The following is a 26,134-nucleotide window of genomic DNA, read 5'->3' on the forward strand; positions in this document are numbered from 1 at the left end:
AACGAATTCCATGCCAAAGAATTGAATCTCAACACAAACTTACAAGCTGTGGCGGTCAAAATGTTTCACCCACTTGAATTTTCACTTGTTTCACTACATTTACCCCCAGACCAACAAACCCAAAGAACAGACATAGATCATCTTATACAACAATTAAGTGTTTCATTTCTCATAACCACTGACTGCAACGCTCACAATGTTATGTGGAGAAGCAGACAGAACAGTACCCGTGGAAAAATGCTGGAATCAATCATAAACGACTGGAACTTGAACGTCTTTAATGATGGTTCACCCACAAATTTCAGTTGGGAAATAATAGCTATTCCGCCATTGATATCTCATTTGGTACTCCATGCCTATCAAACCATTTCTGTTGGACTGTTCACTCTGACTTATGCTCGAGTGACCATTTTCCAATTATAATCTCACCGCTTTCGCAAATGCTAAATACTACAAGACGCCCCCGTTGGATAACTTCTTCGGCTAACTGGAACCAATACCAGACTAATATAACTCTTAGCTTGAACGAAAAATCTCCAATAGAACCATTAAGCCAACTCGATCATCTTACCTTAAGCATTACGAACGCAGCAAAGCAGTCAATTCCCCAGACATCGAGCATAGTAAAAAAATGCAAACCTCCCTGGTGGTGTAAAGATATACAAAACTGCATCAACGCACGAAATAAGGCATTAAGAGTATTTAACCAAAAAATGGACACTGAATCTGAAACAAAATATAAAATTGCAAAAGCTAGAGCCCGACGACTTATTAGGCAACACCAACGAGAGTCCTGGTAGAAGTATACAACATCAATCGATAATTTAACACCAATAAAAGAAGTTTGGTCTAAAGTACAAAAGATATCAGGAAAAACCAATTTTCAAGGAATAACCTGCCTCAAAAGTAATTCTAAATTGATTCACTCACCAGATGCAATTGCTGAAGAATTGGGCAGAACTTTTTCGTTATCAGCTAGTTCCTCGGTCCACAATTTATTGAATACAAAAATCATACACGAAATACTGAAATAATTTTGTTTGAAGAAATTATTCAAAGTGATTTGAATGCTAATTTTTCAATGCAAGAGTTGCAAATCGCCTTGAAAAGCTGCAAGGGCTCCTCTACTGGCCCAGATAATATACACTACGATATGCTCAAAAATTTACCAATAAATGCACACCACTATCTTCTGCAGGTATTTGATAATATATGGTATCAGCGTTTGTTTCCGGCACAGTGGAAAGAATCAATTGTAATAGCAATTAAAAAACCTAGCAAAACCCCGTTAAATCCCGTAAACTATCGTCCAATATCATTAACCTGTTGCATTTGCAAAGTCCTCGAAAAAATGATAAATCGTAGACTAATGTGGTACCTTGAATCCAATAATTTACTAGATAACACTCAATCGGGTTTCAGAAAGTATAGAAGTACAATAGACAACTTAGCTGTACTAGAAAATGATATCCAAGAAGCTTTTCATAAAAGAGAACACTTGGTGTGTATCTTTTTCGATATTGAAAAGGCTTATGACACTGCCTGGAGCTTTAATATAATGAAAACACTCTCCTCTTACAGAGTTAGAGGTAACATGCTGTGGTTCATTCATAACTTTCTCCAAGATAGAAGTCGCAATTGGAAATACGTTCTCACCAAAATTTACACAAGAAAATGGGGTCCCACAAGGCTCAGTGCTCAGTGTGACTTTATTCCTAGTGGCAATGAACACTTTAAAAAACTGTATTCTGCAAGGTGTTAGGAAATACAAGTTTGCGGACGATGTAGCAGTTTATACGTCCGGATCAAGCCTAACAAAAATACAACAGCGTTTGCAGACCACCTCAAATAACTTAGAAAATTGGAGTGAACCTACAGAATTTCGTTTTTCCGTCAACAAAACAAAAATTGTTCATTTCTGTCGTAAAACAAGCTGCAATACTAACCCTCATTTAACTCTCTACGAACAGGAAGTTGAGGTAGTAAATACCCACAGATTTTTGGGAATGTTTTTTGATAGAAGGTTAAATTGGGATCGACACCTGAAACACGCTTAAACTAAAGCTCTGGGAGCCATAAAAATAATCCGCACTTCATCAAACACAAACTGGGGGTCAAATAGGAAAATACTTCTTACCTTACATAACACACTAGTTTTGTCAAGGCTAGAATATGGAAACATTGTATACAACTCGGCGTCAAATACACGGTTGAAACAACTGAACTCAGTTCACCACTTGGGTATTAGATTAGCAACAGGTGCATTTCGTACAAGTCCGACCGTTAGTTTACTTTGTGATGCAGGTATGATGAATTTATCTTTCAGAAGAGATCTTCACACACTAGCATACGGAATAAAATCAATGGCATTACCAGATCATGTGTTATTCAATAAACTATCTAATCGTCATAATTCATCCTCATCAAAAAAATCCAAATCTATAGAACAGCGATTCAAAATGTTATGCTCTACATACAATTTAGAAATTGAAGATGCTTACTACCGTGGGTTCCACCTAAACCCCTCGTGGAATGTTGGAGAACTGAAAGTAGATTTTTCTATGAGCAAGACTTTAAAATCAAATACATCTTCTGGAATCTACCTGGAACGAATCTCTAAAAATGATGGATTTTATCTTATCTTTACAGATGGTTCAAGGCTTGCTAGTAACGTTGGTTGTGCTGTATTCAGTATACTTTATCAAACGCAAATGCGTTTACCCAATCAAACATCAATTTACTCAGCGGAACTTATTGCAATAAAAATCGCTATAGAATATGCCATCAAAGACGATTTACATAATAAATTCTTAATAATTTCGGATTCGAAAAGCTCACTGGAAGCGATACAAGATCCTTTTTCGGAAAATGCATTGATACAAGAAACACACAAACTTTTGCAACATACTATACAAACACTCAAAACCATAAAATTTCTATGGATTCCAAGCCACAAAGGAATACCAGGAAACGAAATTGTCGATGAACTAGCAAAGGAAGCCACCGCCTTTCCCTTAAAACACACAACCACAACACACAGTGATCAAATAACAGCTTGTTAACGAGCTGTGATAAATAAATGGCTACGTCTCTGGGAAAATGTTGAAAACAATAAACTAAGATCGATCAAATCTAATGTGTCGCATTGGAACACCTCCTATTGCTTGCAAAAAAAAGAATCAGTTGTGATTACCAGACTCAGGATTGGGCATACAAAAATGACCCACGGGTATATTTTTAAGCGTGAAGAGCCCCCTCAACTTGCAATCTGCCACTAAGTGTCGAGCATATAATTATGCACTGAACAGAACATGAAATTTTGCGAGCCAAACATAAAATCGATAGCCAAAGTTTGAGTGATAATCTTGATAGAGTAAACAATTTATTAAAATTTCTTAAAGAATCTAACCTTTATAAAGAAATTTGATATTATACTTAGATAGATTTAAGTTACTTTTCTTATATATCATTAAATTTGTTGTAAAATTTATATTTGATTAAGATGCAAATAGCCGTTAATGTGCTCGGCATCATAAATAAATTATTATTATTATTATTAAAAATTTGTTAGTGTGCGTGGGTTAATAACCGTTGGAAGAAATCATAATTGAATAAGTTGTTATATTGTTCTGTTACTCGCCAAAATCTTTATGTCAGCGATAGCAACTACGCAAAAAGTGTACAATTGAGTTCTTGCTTTTCTTTGTGTTCATTTTTCCATCGCGACCGGTGCAACTATCGAAAATGTTTTTTCTTGCAATTCTCTAGCTTACGGATTTTGTTTTGCGACACGCCCATGGCAAGTTCAACTCTCAGTTGTCACGTAATAAAAGCTTTAGCTTGCAGAAATTTAGTCTCCATTACTGCAGCGAGAGGACGGTTGACTCTTACTGTAAATTGAAAACTGACTTGACCCGCAGCCAGCAGAGCAGCGGCAGAGCAGGCAACTCATACAATCACAGCGCTCTACAGCAGAAGGACCAACCGGTACCGCAGCACTGCACAGCATCGCTGAATATGTCCGTCCATACACGCTAGTAATATTGTCCGGATCTGTTGCGTCCCGTTTGCTTTCAGACATTCCGTCTCCTTAAGATAACTCGAAATTTGTCGATTTTGATTTAAATATGCCATTATGTTTATCGCGTCGAACTCTTCAACATATCTAAAACTCGTTGGAACACGATAACAAGTAGAAAAGTTATTCATCATTTTTAAAACTAGGTATCTCAACGTAACATTTGCATTGAAAAAATGAACAAAAATTGCTGATTTTCCATGGGTTTTGCTTTACACGCACTGATGAAACTACCCATTCATCAATGACAATTAGCGAGAAGGGGATTTTAAAGCCGCTCTTCTTTTGCTCTGGACTGGCCGGAAGTTGCCGGAAGTTGCGTCATTCATCAAGAAATACCATTAGGGCAAAGACGTGGTGTTCTCCACTAATCCAACGTGAATGCAACGTCCTCTGAACGTCCCTGAATGTTCCGGTTAACTGCCGGAAGGCTTCTCGTAAAAACGTAGATTTTATTTTTGCCCTGGGAACTTTATCGAACACAATTATCTGTCTTAGTTTTTTATCACCATCCGAAAAAAGTCCCTTTTTTTCAATGCAAGCGTTAGAACAAGTGTGTTTCGTGCTTTTTTTACGTCGCGTTCTGCAAACACTTTCGTAATGTAAATTGCATGCAACAAGTAGACAATCCTCATATCGTTTTATTCTAATTTGCCACAGAATGATAAAGTCAACGAGAAGATATTATCTGTGAAGAGGATGAAGATTTTTAGAACAAAAGCCCTATATACAGTAAAAATTCTATTGTTTACACGTGACATGATTTTTTATACCAACACAAAAGCAATAGAGTCTGCTTAGAGCAAGCCCACCAGTGGCTAAATTGAAGTTTCTAAAGCTAGTTTGGCAACTCCCACCATAACGCGGCAACCACACCGGGCGTTGCTATCTTGGTTGGTGAAATAACAATCCTTACCTCGGGTAGCAGCGAGTTATTAAATTTGGCAACGCGATAGCAACGAGCCGAACCGTTGCTATTTGATGAAATGTCAAGTTGTGTTTTTTTTGTGCTCGACAGTAAATGTTCGTAATAATATTACGAAAATAAGAGTGTTTCGAATGCGGACATAGTTTGTCGGTCCGGAAGATGAAGCGCTTTGCCTCGCAGTGTCGGCGTGAACCAGTGAGCAACTCCATTTTAATTCTGATTGAGCTGAAATTTTGCACAGGGTGTTTTTTCGGGCATTTATTCGCAAAGACATCAATATGACATTTTGTACAGTTTTTTTTTTTTTTTGTTTTGAAAGTCGAGATGACCATTTTGGTTGGCACTCTAACCTACACGAAGAAAGGTCAAGTCCTTACAAGATTGGCCAACCCTGGGCAATATTTAAATAAACCTGGAAGATTTGAGCGAAACTGCTCGAAAGGATTACCGACTATTGCTGCTGTCCCAATTTTCCCGTTGCGTCCATTTTTCTCCTCTACCACTGTTTCAATTTTCAAGAACAACCTACAACGCAATCGAAAGCGGCGTCGGAAATGAAAATAAAAAAACATTGTTAAAACGCTGGATGGCACCTTCCTCGGCATGCGGGTCAATATTTGGCCATTTTTTCAGGCTCAGAGCAGCCCCAAATCTTTTCATATTCACGTATAAAAATATTTGTTCCGCGAAATCATTTTCTTCGTCACTAGAATCAACCAAATACTCAAGAACAATTTCTGCGTTCTGCATTTAATTTTTTTTGGCTGAAAATTCAAAAATTCAATTGGCAAATATCAAAAGCAAACTATAGGTACCGAGACAGCACAAAATACAACTATAATAACAGTTCGCCAGCTTTGAGTAGAATAGTCAATGGAGGCAACGTTGCTGGACGTGCCATGGTCTTACGGAATTATTTTTATTAAACATACAAGGATGAAAAATCGATGCAGCACAAACGAAAAAAACTGCAACAGAGTTGTGTTATCGACAATTTGAGAAAACGAAAACAAACTCAGAACAAAATCGTGTTAAATGAAAGGAAATTCCGGAAACGATTGACGGACATTTAAGTTGATTATTACTAGATCCGCAGAATTTCAGGGAAATACGACACAAACATTTTGCCAACGCCAGCTAGTGACGGTCTTCAAAAGTTGGCAACTGCCGGTGTGAAAAAAAAAATAGTGGAATTGGTAATCCGCAATGGCAACGACCGGTGCGAAAATCGGTTGCTATCCAAAATAGCAACGGCCAGCGTTGTGAGAATAGCAACTCAAATGGCAACCCACCGGTGCGCTTGCTCTAAGGTAATGAAAGCAAATAAAAATGCTTTAATTTTGCGTATTTAAGATTTTTCCTGCTAATCCGAAAAATAATATCTGAAAATTCTTAGTGATAAAACTAGATAACTCGGTTTAATTTTCAATTTTTTTAAATTGCTCTTCCCTGAACCACCCACTGGCATTAAATGAATATGTGGTCTGAAATTAGAATGATTCAAGATATTGATAAAATTCTTGAATACCACTTGAAAGGAATTTCAGTAGTTGAATCATCTTCACAAAAATAGGTCGAATTATCAAATTTGATTTTCTCAAAACGTCACTTACCGAGATATTTAGCTCTGGCATTAAGGGGACGATTTGGCTGTGCGTGTGCCGGTAGCGTGTGTGTATGATGGTTATTGTTTGCAGTGTGTGCGGAGAATGACAAGAGAACTACATCAAACAAGCTGGTCTCTTTCATGAGAAATACCAAAGTAATGGGTCAAAAATTGGTCAAACAAAAATGTGTGTATATCGGTTATTTTTTATAAAAAAATCAAATCATATTTCTTTGTCAAGTTTAATTCGTACAGTTTAAATGAAAGATATTGACTCAAATTTCCTTTTTAACGATTGCGAATTGGTGAACCTCTCTCTTGACTGCTTCCATCAAGTTTTGTACTTCTTGGTCACCAGTTTTACCAGTTACCATGAAGCTATACCAGTTCTATATATCAATTGAAAAAGATGCGTTTTTTGAACAGAATGTTCTTTACAAAAATGTTCACCGTTGTGACGATTTTCAAAAGAAGAATAAAAACCTTCTCGAAAAGTGGTAATTGACAGTTTACCCATCTATTGTATATTTTTTATTCTTCATTTGAAACGATAACCATTTAAAAAAAAGTTTGCTCAGAAAATTACACTCTTTAAACTGATACATAAAAATCAGAAAACCGTGTATCTGTTGAGACTTGACGATAACCTAGTATTCTGGCGTGTTTAGACTGAGGGTTCATGTTTTTTGGCACCACCTGGACGTTCTTCGCGGCATACCGCTTCATGGTCTTTTTTCGGTATGGGCAATCCAAACGAAACAATTTAGAACAACTGTGTTGCTTTAGGAAAGCAACAGACGTTTTTTCAAACACTCATGCACATAAATTTTTTGGTTGCCGGAATCTTTTGCGATGAAAACGTTGCTCTTCAAACCCCAGGAACAGATGTCTTGCCACACGAGATATCGTTGTCTGGCCGACTTGTTTTGTTTATCGTCACGATTTGGAGTCACCACCTGTTTTGTGAGACGGCAGTCCAACATTCCCAGCTTGCTTGCGACATCTCGAACGAAAAAGTTGGGATTCCGCTTAAAACTGCTGGCCACTCTACTCGTCGTTTATGCAGCGTCGGATCTCGATTTCCCTTCGATCCTGTCTTCCTGGCAGTCGACAAACGTTCTTCCAACACTTTTGTTACATTGGTGACGGTTGATTTGGCCACATTCAACAATTTTGTCAGCTTGGCCTGCGAATAGTTTTCGTGATGCGTGAACAAAATTTTTATGCGTTGCTTCTCTTGCTTCGACGCCATTTTTACAAATGAAGAGCCAGTATCGAAATCAAACATAATACTTGATACTATGTATACACACCTTTAAAATGAAGTGGGTTCAGGTTTTTTTTGACACAGTATAAAAATAACACAGCAAATTGAAGTTGATTAACTTTTGATCGTAACACCCTCTATTTTGAAATGCTCTAAATTACAATTGAAGTTGATATATTTTTCTGTCACTCGTCAAAACCTTGATAGCGATAACAGCTACGCAAAAAGCATATAATTGAGTTCTGGTCATTATTTTTTGAAGTTATTGACATCTAATCGTATATATATATAGCATGCGTTTTATCCCTTTAATGTCAAACAATCTGAGTCCAATCTAAGAAATTCCGCCTAAATCGTTCTGATCTCCAATTTCCCATACTCTCATTCTAAATTGAATGTTTGTCTTGGCAGTAAAGCAACGACCAAAAAGTTTTCTGATTCATTCCTTTTATTAAGTATAAATTATTGTCAATAGTACTTTAACGTCTCAACATTTAGAAAAGCACTGTTAGTTAAAATTTCAGGAAATACTAGCAATACAGTTCCGTCTACTATTTGTTTTGATGTTACATAAAAACACCGTAGTCAAACAACATGCAATCTTGTGTTTGATACCACCCTCCTATTATTTTTGTATTCAAAGGTACCTATTTGGAAAACATCATAAAATTTTTGTGCATGTTTTTTTTCGTAAATTTTGGATTGGATAATTCGTAAAAATTGGATGTTCGTAAAATTTGGATGATCCTCCCGGTGGCGCTCTACGGACTCGAATCTTGGACGTGGAAGGAGGCCGATCGACGAGCGCTTGGGGTCTTCGAGCGTAGAATCCTGCGATCAATAATCGGAGGCAAACTAGAGAACGGGGTGTGGCACAGGCGCATGAATCACGAGCTGTACGAAGTATACAAACACGCTGATATTGTCAAGCTGATGAAACACGGTAGGTTACAGTGGGCTGGCCATGTAGCACGGATGGCGGATGAGCGACCGGCAAAGATAATATTTAGTAGAGAACCGGATAGAGGCCGACGACTTCGAGGCAGACCGCGCACGCGCTGGATGTGTGCTGTCGACGAGGATGCCAGAGCAGCGGGTGTAAGGGGAGACTGGAGAGGAGCAGCTCAAGACCGAGTTTTGTGGAGACGTATTCTGGATTCGGCATAGGATCTTAATGATCTGTCGCCATAAAAGTAAAGTAAGTAAGTAAGTTTGAATGAGAAAGGCTGGGTCTCACCGCTGGGTGGATTGATTTTAGTTTTTTTTTTTCGTGAATTTTGGATTTACGCAGATAATAAAAAAAGATAGAAATTGAACCGCTTTTCGGCTATCAGAGACATTTGAGTCAAAAAAATTGAAAAACTAGTCTCAAATTATTTCATACATTCACCTATCTGGGAAGCTTATGGTGGAAAAATTGAGAAGTAAATTCGAAATCATAATGCCATGATACAGCACCTAGGACTTGCTTTTTATTGTATTGTCTTGTATTGTGTAGGTTGTAGGTCTTGTTGAGTATAACATTCGCTCATACTAGAAATTTCACAAACACCCCCAATATCTGAAGTTATGGTCAAAATACGGTTTTTTTGGATCTCAGTGCATATAATATTTTTTAACTCAGTCATTTATCAACCGATTTTCAATATTTAAGCAGTTTTAGAAAGAGGATGAATAGAGCTTTCAAAATATATACAGGGTTTTACTTATATCAATAAAACATGTTGAGTTATTTGACTTCAAATTTAATTTTTTAGACTTTTGCACGCAATTTTTTAATTAAATTTGAAATTTACCGTCTATTTTCGTTCGATACCCTATATGTGATGAATAGTTCGATACCCTATATGTGATGAATAGTTTTAGAATAAATAAGATAGTGTATGTTATTTTCAAATTTTTCCAAATTTATTGGCAACTTTTCTGACATTTTTGTAATGAACGAGATTTAATTGCTGTAGTATTGGAAAAGTACCTTTTGTGCCAAACACTAAGTGTTGTTTATGAAAATCTGTTATAATTTGGCTGAGAAATAACTTGATGTTTTCCACCATATACTTAGATTTCATCAAATCATTTCTCAGCCAAATTATAACAGTATTTCATTACCAACACCTATTATTTCCGTTTTTTACTAAAAAGAACATTCCAAATTTTACAGCAATTGAAGCCCTTGCATAACAAATATGTGTGAAAAATTTCGAATAATTTTGGAACAATTTGAAAATAACATAAACCATCTTATTTATTTTAAAACCATTCATCACATAGGTAAACCATTCATCATATAGGTAAACTTTTGAGGCATATTTATATGTTTCAAAAGCACTGTTTTTTGCCTTAATAAAACAGCCAAAATATAAAAAATCGGTTGAAAAATAACCGTATTAAACATAAAAATGTGAGCTAAGGTAAAAAAAAAGGGTTTTGACCATAACTTATAATTTTCGGGGTATTTGGAAAACTTCAAGTAAACGCGCGAGTAACACTTGACTAAAGCTATAACTCACAGTAAGTCACATCAAAAGTACTTGCATTTATCAACCGATTTCCAAAAAACAACTTGCATTTGATTCGGAATTGAATATACTTTTGAAATTATAGTGTATTTGTGGTATGTTTCTTACAAAAATAGACGGTAAATTTCAAATTAAATTGAAAAATTGCGTGAAAAAGTCTAATAAATTAGATTTAAACTCAAATAACTCAACATGTTTTAGATATCAGAACAAACCTGTATATATTTTGAAAGCTCTCTTTGTCCCCTTTCTAAAACTGCTCAAATATTGAAAATCGGTTGAAAATAAACTGAGTTAAAAAAAATTATACGCTGAGGTCCAAAAAACTGTATTTCGACCATAATTTCGAATTTTGGGAGTGTTTGGAAAATTTCAAGTATGAGCGAATGTTACACTCAACAAGACTTACAACCTACACTAGGTCACTTCAGAAGTTCTTGCTTTTTTTCGTTTGTAGCACAGTGTTATTTATTAATTGGTGTACGAAAGTCGATTGAAAACACGTAAGCTTTTGCTAAAAAATATTTCTTGGTATTATTAACATTGATTTGGGTTTTGTCCTTCCTTTTTTTACTTGTGTTGCAAAACTGTGTTATCAGTGATCATGTGCACTAAATTTGTTTTGGTAACATCGTAAAAAATGAATGAATATCGAAAGTGTAATTCAGATTTGAAAAAAAATTATTCATCAAGACGGCATCCAAGTCTAAGTCACACCTTCTGTTCTTATTTGTTTTTCGCACCATCGTAAAACTACATGCATTGCCCGCTTTAAAGGTACAGTGCCTCCACAATCAAGGGTCAGCTACAATTATGGGTCACTTTTACGCAAATACGTCTATTCCCACGAAACTGAACAATTTTCATTGGCAGTGGTATTTTTCATAACTCAATTGTAACCCTATTCATACGATTGAAATGATTTAATGTTGAAAATGTTACTAAAAACAATAGTTCTTCTCGGTGCAATAAGTGTAGCGACCCATCATTGTAGTAATGTCACGTTTTGCGGTGCACAATTGTGGGTCAGTCCATATTTTGGCTATTTGTATTACTTTTGCATGAAAATAGATCACGACCTAATAAAATAACTTATTATCAAACTTTTACAACAATAAAATAACTTTTGTGATGGATTTTGATGGTTTTAAAAACTACATGATCTTGAAGGCCAAAAGTGACCCATAATTGTGTTTTTTGCTATGCAAGTACTATTTTTCTTCTTAACCGATTTACACACATCAGCTGCAGTGAAACTAATTGTCGATCGAAAGTATATAGCAGAACACAGAAATAGATAGTAAAACATTCGTAGTTGATTACTTTTCCTATTTTACATTCATTTTTCAACATTTAGGCAACACGTTGACTGACCCATAATTGTTGAGGGACTGTACATACAAAGTTTTTTAATAAGCTTGGAAAATATATTGAAATTTCCAATCAGATAATTACTCAAAAGCCACTTTTGAAATACATAGTAGCAAATACGTTAGAAATACTGGGTAAAATTTTGTTTTATTTTTTACTTATTTCTGTATTTAACTTAATGGTATGTAATGTTTAAATATATTACGAATAAAGTATAAAGTTTGTAGTGCGACAAAATAAAAAAAAATACCCTAAAGCTAAAACTGAAAAAAAATGAGAGGTTATAGCTTTTTAACCATTTCTGTGAGTTTTTGTGCCCCAATCAAAAAAGAGGTACGTCAAAATACCGCAGAGTAATTGCTTGCCGGGTTCGTCGCGAAACTTTATTAAGTCTCTGAAGACTTCACCACAATTCACAAGAACGGTTAAAAAATATAATCTTCCATTTTTCAGTTTGAGCTCTAGAACATTTTTTTTTACTTTTGTGGACCCGTTGTCAACAAAATCGCACATCTTATTTATTACTAGCTATGCTATGATATAAATTGAATTTTGATAACTTTTGAAACACAAAAATCTATCAAGCAAAATAGAGTAACAAAACACAACACACTATTACTGTAGTGATGAAATAATCTTGATTACATGACACAATGAAATAGCACTTCGGACGACTCAAAGAGAAATATATTTTTTTCAATTTTTTACGTTTGATAAGAAACAATTCTGGTTTATCGAATATCGCTTTGTCTTTGCTGATAAAATATGTCAGAAAAAATCTTCACTTTCGAGCATACCAAAATGGCTTTTTGCTTCTTTACCGGTGTTCACATCCTCTGTACGTATAAATTTTTGAGGAACGAAGTTGTAGAAATTGGTATGAAACAAGCAGTATTCTTGCCCCGAATCATGTTTAAAGTTTCTTCAATTTCGATTTGACAATTCAACACTTATTCCACCAGCATCAAATTGATATCTCAGTAGCAAAACGCATCTAATAATATGCAGTGACTATATCACATTACTTTTATAGCGGTTCATTAAACTTTACACATTATAAACACTGGAATTTCTACGATCGGTAAAATCATTTCCTACTGATTTAGTTCGTCGTTGAAACTCTTTCCCAGCGGTGCTTCTCAGGCGATCAGCTGAACAGACATTCGTATGACCCACAAAACCAGTACACAATCTTTTGCAGCAGAAGCAGCAGCAGCAGCATTCATGCAAAACAAACCGATAATAGCGTCTGTCCGCAGGCAACATCCCACTTGCACTCCCAGACTGGCAATTGCACTCTCATAGCAGAAGCACCAAGCCAAGGAAAGTGTGCATGTCTCGTGCACCCTCGGGTCATTTTCCGGATTCTGGTGTGCTTACGTACGACAAAAAAAAAATCATTTTTAATAATACAAACTGTAACAGTAAATTTAAAATACACATTTGTCACTCTGGTGCGGTTCGTTGTTTGGCTTACTTTCGTTCCGCTGTGTGCTGATTCCAAAGGGGCCAAGTTCGCTTCAAGTTTGCCTCCGTGGGCCCGGCTGACTGAGTTATGATCCGTGTACGCTGCAGTGAAATTCGGTGAAAAATGTTGTCCCACTGATTGGATGCAAATTGTTGCCTGCACGTTTAGCACTGTGTTTTTTTTTTGACAATAATATGAACTGCTCGCTCGGAGTAATTTCGTTTTTCCACTACCGCACGTATCACACTTTCACACTTTCTTGTCGCCAGCTAAAATGTAACACTCAGTTTCACCCTAGGCCCTAGAATATCCATACTGCTTGGCACTATCTTGGCCGGAGGATGTTTCTTCGCATCGAGAACAATTTTTCATTCACCACCTCACTTCGCACGGTTACAGGAGAAGCTTCAAAAGAGTATCTTTGGCCGTAGCTGCGGTCCGTGTAAGAAAAACGAGAAGAAACTATCTTCTTTATTCTGCTATTCATATAAATCTACATTTCCGGCAGTATCAATTTCTCACGTTCGCGCACAAACGAAATAAAACTCGAGCAAAACAGATTTGGCTGGTTGCGAAGCGTTGGAGAGGGCAGAATGATTTTTTTGTCGAATACTAGAAAAAAAACCGGTGGTTTGGAGGTAAAGCCAGCAGCAGCAACGGGCTCTCCCACCAGTCTGCTCTGCACGGACGGACAGCTCGGGGAAGGTGCAAGTCGACAAAGCTGTCTAAGGAAATCTCGGACCTCTCACGAGGTCTCTGTACTTCGCGCGCAATAGCAATCCGTTCGCAAAACAAACGTGCACTCCTTCTGTAAAGGTCTTCAAAATTACGACAGCATTCACACAGAACCGCTTGAATATCGGTCGTACTAGAGCACCACAAATTTACCAATATCAGCCGGTCGCTGAATAAGAAATCTGTTTTGCGAAATCCGGCCCCGAACGTCTCGTAATGCTAATTTATATTTTGTTTTCATTAAAACCGACCGTATCTGTTCGAATATTAAGTACGACTGACTTAAGTAGTTGATTTAAACTTAAGTTACCGGAGCAATTTTATATACAAATATCTTTGAAGCGAATGAAGAAGAAAGAATAGGTGAAAAGCTGAATAATACTCTTTACCTCTCCCAGCCGAAGCGCACTATAATGGGGTTTCGAGCTCTCGTTCTCTGCTCGAACGTCAGATCGTCGGCTTCAAGAGAGTGAGTGATCTGTCGGGCGTTCAGCGATCGTACACCAACACTATCGCATCGTAGCGAGTAGCCTGCTCGCCGCACTTCGGAAGGAGGCGGTGGATGTTTGATGACGAGAGCTTCCTATGATATTGCGGGATCAACTACTCTTTGGCCTGATCTACGGCGGAGCGAACTTTTGATGCGAACGGTTTAGCACGTATTTATTGCGGTTATTGTTCGAAACGTCCACCCGGTTCTGTGGGAATCGATTCGCGTGCTTCTCGTACGCTGGGCAGTGCATGTTCTTGCATTGAGCGTTATTTATGATTAGGGTGGTATGGCCCGTCATGGTTTTTTTTCTTTATACGGATGAAAGTCAAACTGGGGTGTATAGATCGATGGCCTAGTTTCCTTCACTAAATTCGCTTTAGAAGATAGCTAGGATTTATTACTGTGTACTTTCACGGCACGCCTGGAGTCGTTATGGCTAGTAGCTGTCTATCTCCCACCCAGTATTGGGATTTTTGAGCTTACGCGATCCGTCTATTCCAGTTATCGGCTTTTTAAAAAGAACCTTCGACTTTCGCCATACATTATTCTTCGAATGCCGAAGCCAGAGTTGGTTTGCAGCTGTTGTAAATCTTTCATTATTCTAGTTCGTACCAGATGGGTTCGGCCAGACCTGCGTACACCCTTATACATTTACCTGTTTTTCTCCTAGAAAAGTAACAGAAACATTTTTTGTCCGAGCCCAAAACGGATATAATAAAATAACAGAAAATAGATTTTGTTTTGTTATTCTTCATGATTGAATTCTACTTGAAGTAAATTTGGGAATAATTGATCATTGGGCTTGCAATAACGTAACAGAAACAGTGATTCCAATTCCTTTTTTTAATGCAGAGCATGTCGCCATCTTTTTATCTATATTGCTAAATACATTTTTCATTTTTTACAGTAAAATAGTTTTTTTTAAACATGATCAATACAAAAAATAGCTGTTTTTTTTATTGTAGTTGATGTGAATTATTGTTATTTTTACTTAAGATTTTCCAGCAATCTTTACCTGATTTATTTCAGGTTACGCTTATGCAACATACTAAAGACTTGTTTTTTATAGACAACGAACCTCCGCTAGAAAATGCAACACCGAGCTTAGTCACTAAGTTTTCGAATTCTGTAATTATACTATAAACAAAGGAATTTCTAACAACAGTTTTAACAGTAACTGATCGTAATTTCTGCTTAAATTGTTTGATCCTCAGGTTACTGTTGTTTTGTTTAAAGATTGATTGATGTGCGATAGAATATAATATTCGAATAGTAAATACTGCAACATATACTATTTAATACTATTACGTTTTCATTACTTCACACGCCTATTCACTCTCAACCGCTGGTCACTTGCACCATCCACAAGTGAAGCGAACGAAGAGAAATTGTTTCTCCGGTGAAATTTCCTCACGATTGAGCATCCCACCGAAGTCCGCGGTTGCCTGTTGCTACCCGATGATGTATTTATACGAAGGTGGGCGAAATATAACGGAGAGCATATCCATAGCATCCCAGCCGTGGCGGAGAGGATTCCAGTGCAACGAAACGATCCCCATTGAACTCGTTGACAGTAATGATGATGAGAGAACGCGACTGATCGACACTCTATGTTAACGGGGCCCCCGAAGATCTCAGGAAATGAAGCACATAAACGTATACCTATGTTCGGATGCCGCGAGACGGCCCCGATCGACGGGTGTTGATAAAAACGAGTTGAGAGACGAAATGTTTATGCTGGCTGGCCGGGTGCACGATGCGAAAGTGAAGGCAGGCCGGAACTCTCGTGAGAGCTGGCAAAAAAAGCAAAAAACGACTCTTTGTGGGTACCAGTAAGAGAGTCAACAAGACGCTCTGCTCGATGCGATCGCCCCTGTCATAGCCAACGCTGAGAATTTTGCAGCCGATGCTTCCGTTAGTGGGGATCTTGTGGGGCCGGAAGGGTGGGTAATTAATTGGGTCAGATTCAAGCAAGCGCTCGGCAGATTTATTGGAAGAGCTTGAGTGCCTGTGCTACACTGCTCTCAATTAGTACGGGAAAAAATTGTTTGCTGTAGGAATAAATGCGTACCAAGTTTATTAGCTTTGGCTCTAACAAGGTTTGGTGTCAGTGACGTATTTATCTGAAATGATCTTAAAATAAAATTTTGATCACTTTTACTCATCATAAAACATTAACAACTAGCAACAGTAATTGACAACTTTAGCAATTTACAGCCTGCAGTGCCATTAATGAAAATTTGCGCTTTTGAATTTATTTGGTTAGAGCATAAAAACTCTATTTTCATTTTTTCTGGCGAAAATACTTTTTGTATGAACACTTTGCAGAGTTTGAAACGTTGAGGTCTTATGAGTAAATTTACGTTAAGAAATAAAAGAAAAATGAAAATAGTTTTTCAAAAAAGATTCTACAATTGGATAGATAAAGCTGTCAAAAAACTAAGTGTAGAAACAGCTTTAATTTTTTTTACCAGAATTACATCTTACTGTACCTTATATAGGGGTGCAAATTGAAAAACCGAAAACTTCGAGAGCGTGATGAATATTGTCCACTTTCAAATGGCCAAAACTGAGTAAGTTTCCAACAGATTTCGTTTATTCTTACAACAATAGTTCGAAAAATGAACTATACGTCCATCAAAATGCGAAAAGTATAACTCCCAGTAGCCACGTATAAAAGCTAGCATGCAGAATTTTTTTTAATTATATAACCGATTACTGCAGTAAGAGAACGTTTGACTCTCACTGGAAACTGGTTACATTCGCAGCCAGGAGAGCAGCAGCTCATTTTAGCCTAGCAATAATGAGCAGCATCTGATTTGAGCGCAGAAAAGCTACGTAGGCGACTTTTCGATTGCAGTGTTCCACGGACCGCAGCACTGCACATCGTTGCTGAGCATGTTCAGACATGTTAGTAATTTTGTCGCGTTGCGTTTGCTTACCATTTGGCAACTACTAATAGCTGTGAGTGCCAAGCGTTGTGTATGATGGTTATTGTCTCATTTGTTTGTTTGTGTGGGGAGCGGAGAGCGGTATTGTGTGTCCCATCTGCAAAAAGAGCGTCCAGCTGGAGTGCTGCAATTACCGGGAAATTACTCTGCTGAACGCCGCCTACAAGGTACTCTCCCGAGGTATTTGAAAAGGCAATGAGAAGAGAACGCGAGGGGGGCAGTTGGCTCCGCCCGAGTGCTGACCAACTAGTTGCCAACCTAGCAATGGGGAGTCACCGGTTCACCGGTGGACGGACGCGATAACCGACCTTGGCAGTGCGTTCCTCCGTGCGAGACGGAGGATGCAGCGTGCGCGAAACGAAGTAGAGAGGACAGAGTGCCGCGCAGCATTCGGTTCTGCAAGATCGACGCTAAAGAGTGCGATGAAGGCTAGCAAAAGGGCCTGGTACGATAGGCTATGCACGAGTGCCAACACGAATCCGAGGGGTAACGCCTACAGGATCGTTATGGCCAAGACTAAAGGCGCACTGGCGCCTGCAGAGCGATGACCAGCGATGCTGGAGCGTATCATCGAAGGACTTTTTTCGCGCCACGAGCCAAGCCCTTGGCCTCCGGTGGTCGAGTCTCACGTCCGACGTTCCAGTATCTCAGACATAGACTAGGCATGGTCGGCCAACCTGCTGAACATTCAATCCGTGAGCGACGACAGCCGTGTCGAGGTTGAGGAGGAGGCAAGGGTTACGAATGAGGAACTCATCGTGATCACCAAATCTCTAAAGGTGAGTAAGGCACCGGTACCATATGGTATCCCTAACCCGGCAACCAGGCTGGCGATAAAAACGGCCCCCGGGTTGTTTGGGGGAGTCTCGCAGAGGTGCTTGGATGACTGTTTTTTTCCGAACAGGTGGAAGCGGCAGAGACTGATCTTATTGCCGAAGGCTGGGAAACCGCTAGGGGACCCATTGGCATAAAGGCCTATCTGCCTGCTGGACACCGCGGGCAAGGTGCTTGAGAGGATTATCCTCAACAGACTGGTGAGGTACACAAAGGGTGTATACGGTCTGGCAAGAGACCAGTTCGGCTTCCGGAAGGGCACGTCCACGCTGGATGCCATCTCTTCCGTCACCAAGACGGCGGAGGAAGCACTCGAGCGCAAGAGAAGGGGAATACGCTACTGCGCAATCGTCACGCTCGACGTGAAGAATGCGTTCAATAGCGCCAGTTGGGACTCCACAGCGCTCGCGCTCAGGAGCATCCATGTACCGGTTTCGCTGTACAAAATTCTGGAAAATTGCTTCCAGAATCGGTACTTGTTTACAACACGGAGGAGGGTCAGAAGTGCGTCTCAATCACCGCAGGAGTTCCGCAAAGTTCTATCCTGGGTCCGGCGTTGTGGAATGTCATGTATGACGGAATAATGAAACTCAAGTTCCCTGTAGGGGTTGTGATCGTCGGCTTTGCAGACGACATAACGCTGGAGGTGTACGGCGAGTCGATCGAGGAGGTCAAGTTGACGGCCGCGCACTGTATACGCAAGGTCGAGGACTGGATGCGTCCCAGGAAACTGGAACTCGCGCATCATAGAACGGCGTAAACAACCGTAAATCGGAGCAACAGGCGGTGGTCAAAGTCGGAGACTGCACTATCACCTCAAAGCAATCTCTGAAGCTCTTGGGGGTTATGATGGACGACAAGCTCACGTTCGGGAGTCACGTCGACTATACCTGTAAGAGGGCCTCATCGGCTATTGCAGCACTATCTCGTATGATGTCCAATAGCTCAGCAGTTTATGCCAGCAAGCGAAAACTTCTTGCCAGCGTGGTTTTGTCCATACTTAGGTATGGTGGGCCAAAGTGGTCCACAGCGCTAGGTACTAACAGTCACCGCGGTAAACTGGAAAGTACCTACAGGCTCATGTGCCTGAGAGTTGCGAGTGCGTATCGTACGGTGTCATACGATGCAATCTGTGTCTTGTGCGGCATGATGCCTATCAGCATCGCCATCAAGGAGGACAGAGAGTGTTTCGACCAAAGTGACACAAGGGGCATACGAGGTACCAGAAGGTTGGCAGTGGGAATGGTCTAAGTCCACAAAGGGCAGATGGACGCACCGACTTATACCGGAGATATCCGGCAGGGTCTGGAGGCGATATGGTGAAGTGAACTAATTTTAGACCGTCGTGGTTCGTTATTATCAAATTTCTTACTTGCTCGCTTTTAGGCGCGTAGACTTTACTGAATATTACTTTTTCAAACAATAAAGCATGCTTTGATGCATATAGGTACCGTACTGCATCAAATTTCGAACACTTAATCCACAAAAAAAATTTCTGCCATTTTTTTATTAGTCTAAATCATGCTAAAACTATCCTAGAATCAAAATCTACATCGCCCAAGTACAGATCTAAACTCAAAGTTCGTTTAAATCAATTTTTACCGAACAACTTTTATGCTCCAAAATCATATTTTTCGTTTAATTTGGAGATACTTGGCTTTGTAAACTGGTAGAAATTACCGATGATCGATATCGTGTTTCAAATTTGAAGGATAGAGGTCGCTACATCAAGTTTCGACCGTTACAGCGTCTCTACGGTATGTGTTTTCGGACGAATGTTTTCTTCCAAACCGTTGCTATTTTGCGGAGAATATAATCATGTGTACTTCATTAGCGACACTTATGTAGATAAGAGAAAATTTTTGTTTTGGTGATAGATGGAGTTGAGCACGACTTCTACTGCTCGCCGCGGAACAACTTTTAAAAAGCGGTTCACGGCAATCGCTGCACAGCCGCCATTTTGTATCAAAAATAGCAATTATTATTTTTTTCTACAATGCAAGAGTTGCTTAATCTAATGACATATTATTTATATACCTTACATCTCGAATGTCCTTTAAAAAAATTTATGAACAAAGCCTTGCTTTTTGAGCGTTAGGTGGATATTACCCCTTAAAGCTGCCGTTTTTACAACAGGATCGGTGGAATCGCATCTCTTTGCAATTTTTTTCTATGAACTTCGTATAGAAATACTGACAAATATTTCGAAACGTTCATTTTCGCGCTTCGTTCAAGTCACATTCCACTTCTTCAGCAGCGATACCAACATAATCCTAATGTTGTATTTTTTTTTTACAAAACTTTGAAAACGTATAATCGAATTCTACCTTTGAAATTGATTTCAGTTCATCGGAATAACAAAAAAAAAAACTGTAAAATCTATATTTTTGGCAATATTCTGTAATTCTGTAATACAGATTCTGTATTGCTTTTTTGAAATGGCAGGGGAGCTGGGGGCAAAAAGAAGAATATGTGTCCGCTAATGCAGAATTTAATTCAAAAAACATTTCAAATTGAAATTGAAACAGTTTTTTACCTATCTATAAAATACGTTGCAATCGTCAAATTTAAAAAGTTATTCGAAATTTTGTTCTCAATTCCGTCAGCAAGATGCCCATGTGTGTGTCCGAAACGTCCAACAACAAAAGGTCAGAATGCGCCGTAGCAAATCGCATGCGCAAATGCGTTGCTATGACAATTGTTATACTGCTCATGCGCAAAGGTGTTGTTATGCGCAATGCAACAAGATCAACAATCACTTTTATTAGTGGCACTTTCAACTGATATTTAATTGATGATAAAATACAATATTCAACTTTCTAAAAAGAATTGTTTTATTCCGTTGAATAAAAAAAAAATTTCGCATAGTTTCAACGTAAACTGAACATAAAATTTAATGAAACTAGAAAACATTTGAGAATATACGATAATAAAAATTGGAGTTATATTAGTTGCATTGCAAGCGTTTTGCTTATCTTCGCATGGGGCATTTTGACCCGCCTCGAATAGTTTAATGAAAATCGTTCAAACTGTTTAAATAATTTAATCAAGTAATGTTACGTTGGCTGCTTAACACTATAAAATTTGTCCATAGGAAAATCACTTTACAGGTACGTAGTATTGTTGTTGGATGGAGTGATGTCTTACGGAACGAGTTAAATAAAATGCAAAAAATAGGTCTCAAACGTGTTTCCAAATGTGTTTTTCAATTTCCATATAATCCATGCAGTATAGGAAGATAATAAGATCCACGCGAGTTAATAATGTAAAATAGAAGTAATTGGCTCCTAAATTACTTCGAAAAGGTATGTATTTCGTGTAATATTGAAGTGGAGCATTTTACCTCAACTGGGCATTTTGTACACAGTTCCCCTATATAATAATCATTCTTTTTATTGCACTAGCTATAATAATTCGATTTTTACTGTATAGTGTTCCAAGTTTTAAACTGTTCGCAGTTTGAAGCAAAACGGTATATTATTAAAACAGGTAAAAAAGGATCAATTATGGAACCGTTTTTTATGAGGAAAATTTGTTTAGTCGTCATACACAAATTACATAACACTAGAAATCTACATTTTAGACCCTCTCCCCCCAATGTAACAATAAGTAACCTTCGATATGATTATCCCTCCTAAAATGACGTAACGCTGAACAACACTATAAATTTACAGCATAGAGCAAACATTACAGTTACGCAACTGTCTCAAAAATTTCAAACCTAATCAGCGTGCATTTTTGTGTGCAAATGGCTTGAAATTGACAACTTATTTTGCTGTTATTTTCTAAGCGATAGATACGTGGTGGAATCTGCGTCAATTTCGAAATCCTTTCAAGTACTTTCGAAAACGGACAAACAGCAGAGATAATTCCACCTGCGAAATAAACGAAACGAACTGAAAATCAGTCCAGATTGTTAAAATCAAGGAACTGGGTGTAGGAAATTTTAACGACACTCTGAAAAAACGATTTGAAAAAGAAAGATCATAAAAATAATCATAAAGCCCAACTTAATTTAGATTCCGCGTGAATTAGAAAATCCATGTAAGAACAAGCCAAAAGATGGGGGAGCTCCGTAGCCGCAAGGTTACAGAGTCCGCTTTGGTAAGCGGGTGGTCGTGGGTTCAAATCTTAGTAGAATCAGGCCATTTGGTTGTCAAAGGACTTTAGCATGGGTTTATTCTCAGGCTCCCCACCACGTATCCTTCCTTCAATCTGGATTCTACAGTACCCCTGTTGACTCTCCTCCTAACAAAAATTAGTCCCTATTATAATAAAACTGGTGTGAGTAACAAATGAAAGTTCTCTCCAGGGAATTATAACTAGGTGATATTGTTAGGATATGGACAGAGGCGCTCGGTATAGTAGAGCAGTAAGCTTGAAACGGAATAGTAATTACACACAAGCACTGATATGAATGATAAGCGTATCACTTACTTCAATAGTGTTACTGCTAATAATATGAAGTGCGGAGTACAGAAAACACCTGGGCAATATCACAATAGATCTAAGCTCTGGTCGCAGTGATGAGTCCACACAGAAAAAAAGCCAAAAGATTCGTGCGTCCACAAAAAGTTTTACTTCTAATTAAAGTATGACCGTTATAAAATTGGTTGCTTCCCTAATTATATGGTTACATTTCTACGAAGTACCAGATAGATCGAAAATGGAAAAGAATGCACTATGGTTTTTATAGTAAAATTGACAAAATAATTCGATACACCCGGAAAAGTTCATGTTCATGAAAATGTGATAAAATTTTAGAATTAATATTTTTTATCAAAAAGACAACTTAAACGTAAAAACTCTATTTAATGATGATTGGTGTTTTCAAAACATGCCTATCGCATCCCTTATGCTATTTTCTATCCTATTCTATCTCATATCTTATCTTCAATCCAATCTATCCAATCTATCCTATCTCCCATCCTGTCTCCTATCTTAGCTCATCTTCTATCCTCCTATCCAATCTCTTAATCTGTCTTATCCTATCCTATCCTATGCTATTCCATTCTATTCTATCCTATCTTCCTAACCTATCCTATCCTATCCTATTCTATCCTATCCTATCCTATCCTATTCTATCTTATCCTGTTGTATTCGGTTCTTTTCCTTTCGGCACTTTTTAATCAAATCCTTTTTTATCTGGTCCTATTCTATTATGCTAATTATTATTATTATGCTAATCTTTTCCACCCTAACATATCTTAGTTAAATCTATCTTATCTCACGAAACTGTACGTTCGGTGATTCGGTATTTCTTGCTACAAAAACTTTTGTTTGCTCTCATGAGCTGCCAGTGAATGTACACACCCTTGGTATCGTTCTGTGCACCTTTTCGACGTCTGCACTCGGGAAAAGGGTAATTTTCGACCTTCGAAATTCTCAAACAAATTCCTCTTACGTGGATCATTGACAAAACATTGTTTGAGATTTGCTCATTCCAATTCTAACAATGCGATTAGAATGTTGAGAAATAAATAAAATACTATGACGAACAGTTACTTAATATTACTTTTCAAAAGAAGTTTTAATAGCTCCTGTTATCTTATATTCTATATTTACTCGAGACGATTCTGGAACTTGCATGCTTAAATTCCGGCAGAACACAACAGTTTGAAGTCCAGGGTCATGCTCTTTTATTATAGCTTGCATGAAAAAGCTCTGTGGATTTGACGAATATGTTTTTAAAACGGCAGAACAAAAAAATGGCAACCAAAAATCGGATGTCGAAAGTTGTACGTGAGTGCCACGGAGCATGTCAAATCGCAAATATTTATGACAAATAATAATAGAGCAGCATACAAAATAAATCGCGACATAGTTCGAGAGCGGTTCGAAAATTATACGCTTATTATAAATTGTTTTTTATATGTTGCACGGCGCCGTATATTGGAAGACATGTTCAGGAGTGATTGCTTGAAAATGTTTAGTTGACTGTATATATAAATATATATTTTTTTTAACATTTTAACCCACCGAAGCCGACGCCAGCGCGATTATTTGCATACAGGTATATTGTCCCTGTCACTGATGACGCAAATTATTTATAATGATTGACATTGAAAAGAACATCTGATTCTGATGGGGCGAACTCCGCCAAAAATCGAGTTTCTCTCCAATCGCCGTAATAAACATCAAATTGCACTTAATTCTCCGCTTTCATTGCCGGGCTGCCACCATTTTGCTGTTTTTTCCAGTGCCGAAGATCACCGAACATCGCTTCTAAAATTGCGGCTAATTATATCGCACGCGCAAATTCAGCAGGTTGCCAAACTTGATCTCGTTTCACCTATTCCGTTACGAACAACGCTCCCAGCTCTAAGCCTGCCATCCATCATGAACCAACATCCGCACTACAACAACGGCAACCATCTTGTGGTGCATCTCGCTGAAAATGTAGCGTTTGGACGATTTATATCAATTTATATTTAAATGAAGTAAAACACTGGCCAGTGAACCCGACCGAGGCAGGCCGCAACATCTTCCATTGATCCCGAAACCCCTTCGTGATCGGTCGGACCAACCTGGTTTTGCCTCGCAAGCGCGTTGTGTTGTGCGTTGAAAAAATTGAAGGAAATGACGCGCTGAAAGGAAAGCATCGCGCAGAATCTGAGCCACGGTGCATCATCAGGGAAAAAAGTTTATCACTCTCCATCAGGGGCACATAATGATAGCATATTTGAATAAATTAAAATTCAAGATAATTGACGATATCAGTACCACGGGTGAGACAGCTGTTAATGGTTCGATGCTACTGTTAAATGTTGTTGCTGGCGCGTCCGATGTACCCGCTTTTACTGTCATGCACCGTGCAGTACACCGAACGCGAAAAGGCAGAAGTTTCGAAATTTTCGAAACAATTTAGTCAAGGGAAAAACGATTTGTAAACTCAAAATGAGGAAAAAACCTACTAATGGCTTTTGGCTTGGTGATTGAGCACGAAATATTTGTCGAATTCCACCAGCACAGTACTGCCTCACGGATGGTTGTACCGGTGCGGCCCCATGTTGGCGAAAATATGTAACCTTAACGTGGTGAGACGGTCAAGCGCAACCGCGCAAAGGAGCAACGATCATTGATTGCGATGTATAAATTTATCACCGGAACTGGGCATCATGCTGGTGGTGGCTTTGATGGTGGTGAAGATAGTAGCTTCGTGACCAGTCTTCACACAAATTTTTGATGTCTCGGGATTTTTTCAACAAAATTTCAGCTGCAGTTTTATATTGTTACTCATTAGTACAATTGAATTTTAGCTTAAAAACAATGTTCAGCAATCAAAACAATCCAGTTGCTCGAATCAACAACCCATGAAAGCTGCACGCCTCTAATTGACCCTTTGTCATTGTTTGCCCCAATAACGCGTGTTGGTAAATACTACTGTGTTGGTTCGTTAATCAGTCCATCTTATCGAAAGTGGACAATAATAATAACACCTTTTAGCGTCTGCATAGTGCTATGGGCCATTTTTTTTAATGACATTCGAATGAATGCTGCCGACAATTTTATTCATTTGCAGCCGTGAGTTGATGAAACATTCGCAGGTTGCAGCTTTAAGCGTTCATAACAATGTTACGGGAGTGAACTCATTAGTCGTGTGATCATTTTCGTTCTCTTTTTTTTGCAGAACGAGCGCTTGGGTTGATACTCGCAGTTTCGTGTGATGCAATTCACGCATATCTGAAGGCAGAGTTGTTGCAGCTGCTCGATCAGAAATCAGTGCTTGCGACAGAACGACCTTATATTTTGATAGTTTAGGGGTGTATGTTCCGTTTCAAAAATGATTTACTATCACACTTCATTTTTCTTTTTTTCTGTGAAGAAAATTTTGTGACTATTTACATAATCCTTGATATGATCGTCACACAAAAATAAGCTTTA

The 26,134-nt window shown here is 38.4% G+C and overlaps 2 protein-coding genes across 2 annotated transcripts in view; one reads left to right on the plus strand and one right to left on the minus strand.

The window, feature by feature from the left end:
* LOC129727520 (protein limb expression 1 homolog) overlaps nucleotides 1-14,257 on the minus strand; it is a 129,579-nt gene extending 115,322 nt beyond the window's left edge. Inside the window, exon 1 of the mRNA XM_055685424.1 lies at nucleotides 13,247-14,257. The gene's annotated coding sequence lies outside the window, so the exon portion shown is untranslated. The remainder of the gene's footprint in view (nucleotides 1-13,246) is intronic.
* The window catches only part of LOC129727519 (ionotropic receptor 75a-like), a 108,879-nt gene that overhangs the window by 35,076 nt on the left and 47,669 nt on the right, over nucleotides 1-26,134 (plus strand). The gene's annotated exons all lie outside the window — the stretch shown is intronic.

Source organism: Wyeomyia smithii, chromosome 3, assembly GCF_029784165.1.
Source record: "Wyeomyia smithii strain HCP4-BCI-WySm-NY-G18 chromosome 3, ASM2978416v1, whole genome shotgun sequence".
Lineage (NCBI taxonomy): Eukaryota > Metazoa > Arthropoda > Insecta > Diptera > Culicidae > Wyeomyia > Wyeomyia smithii.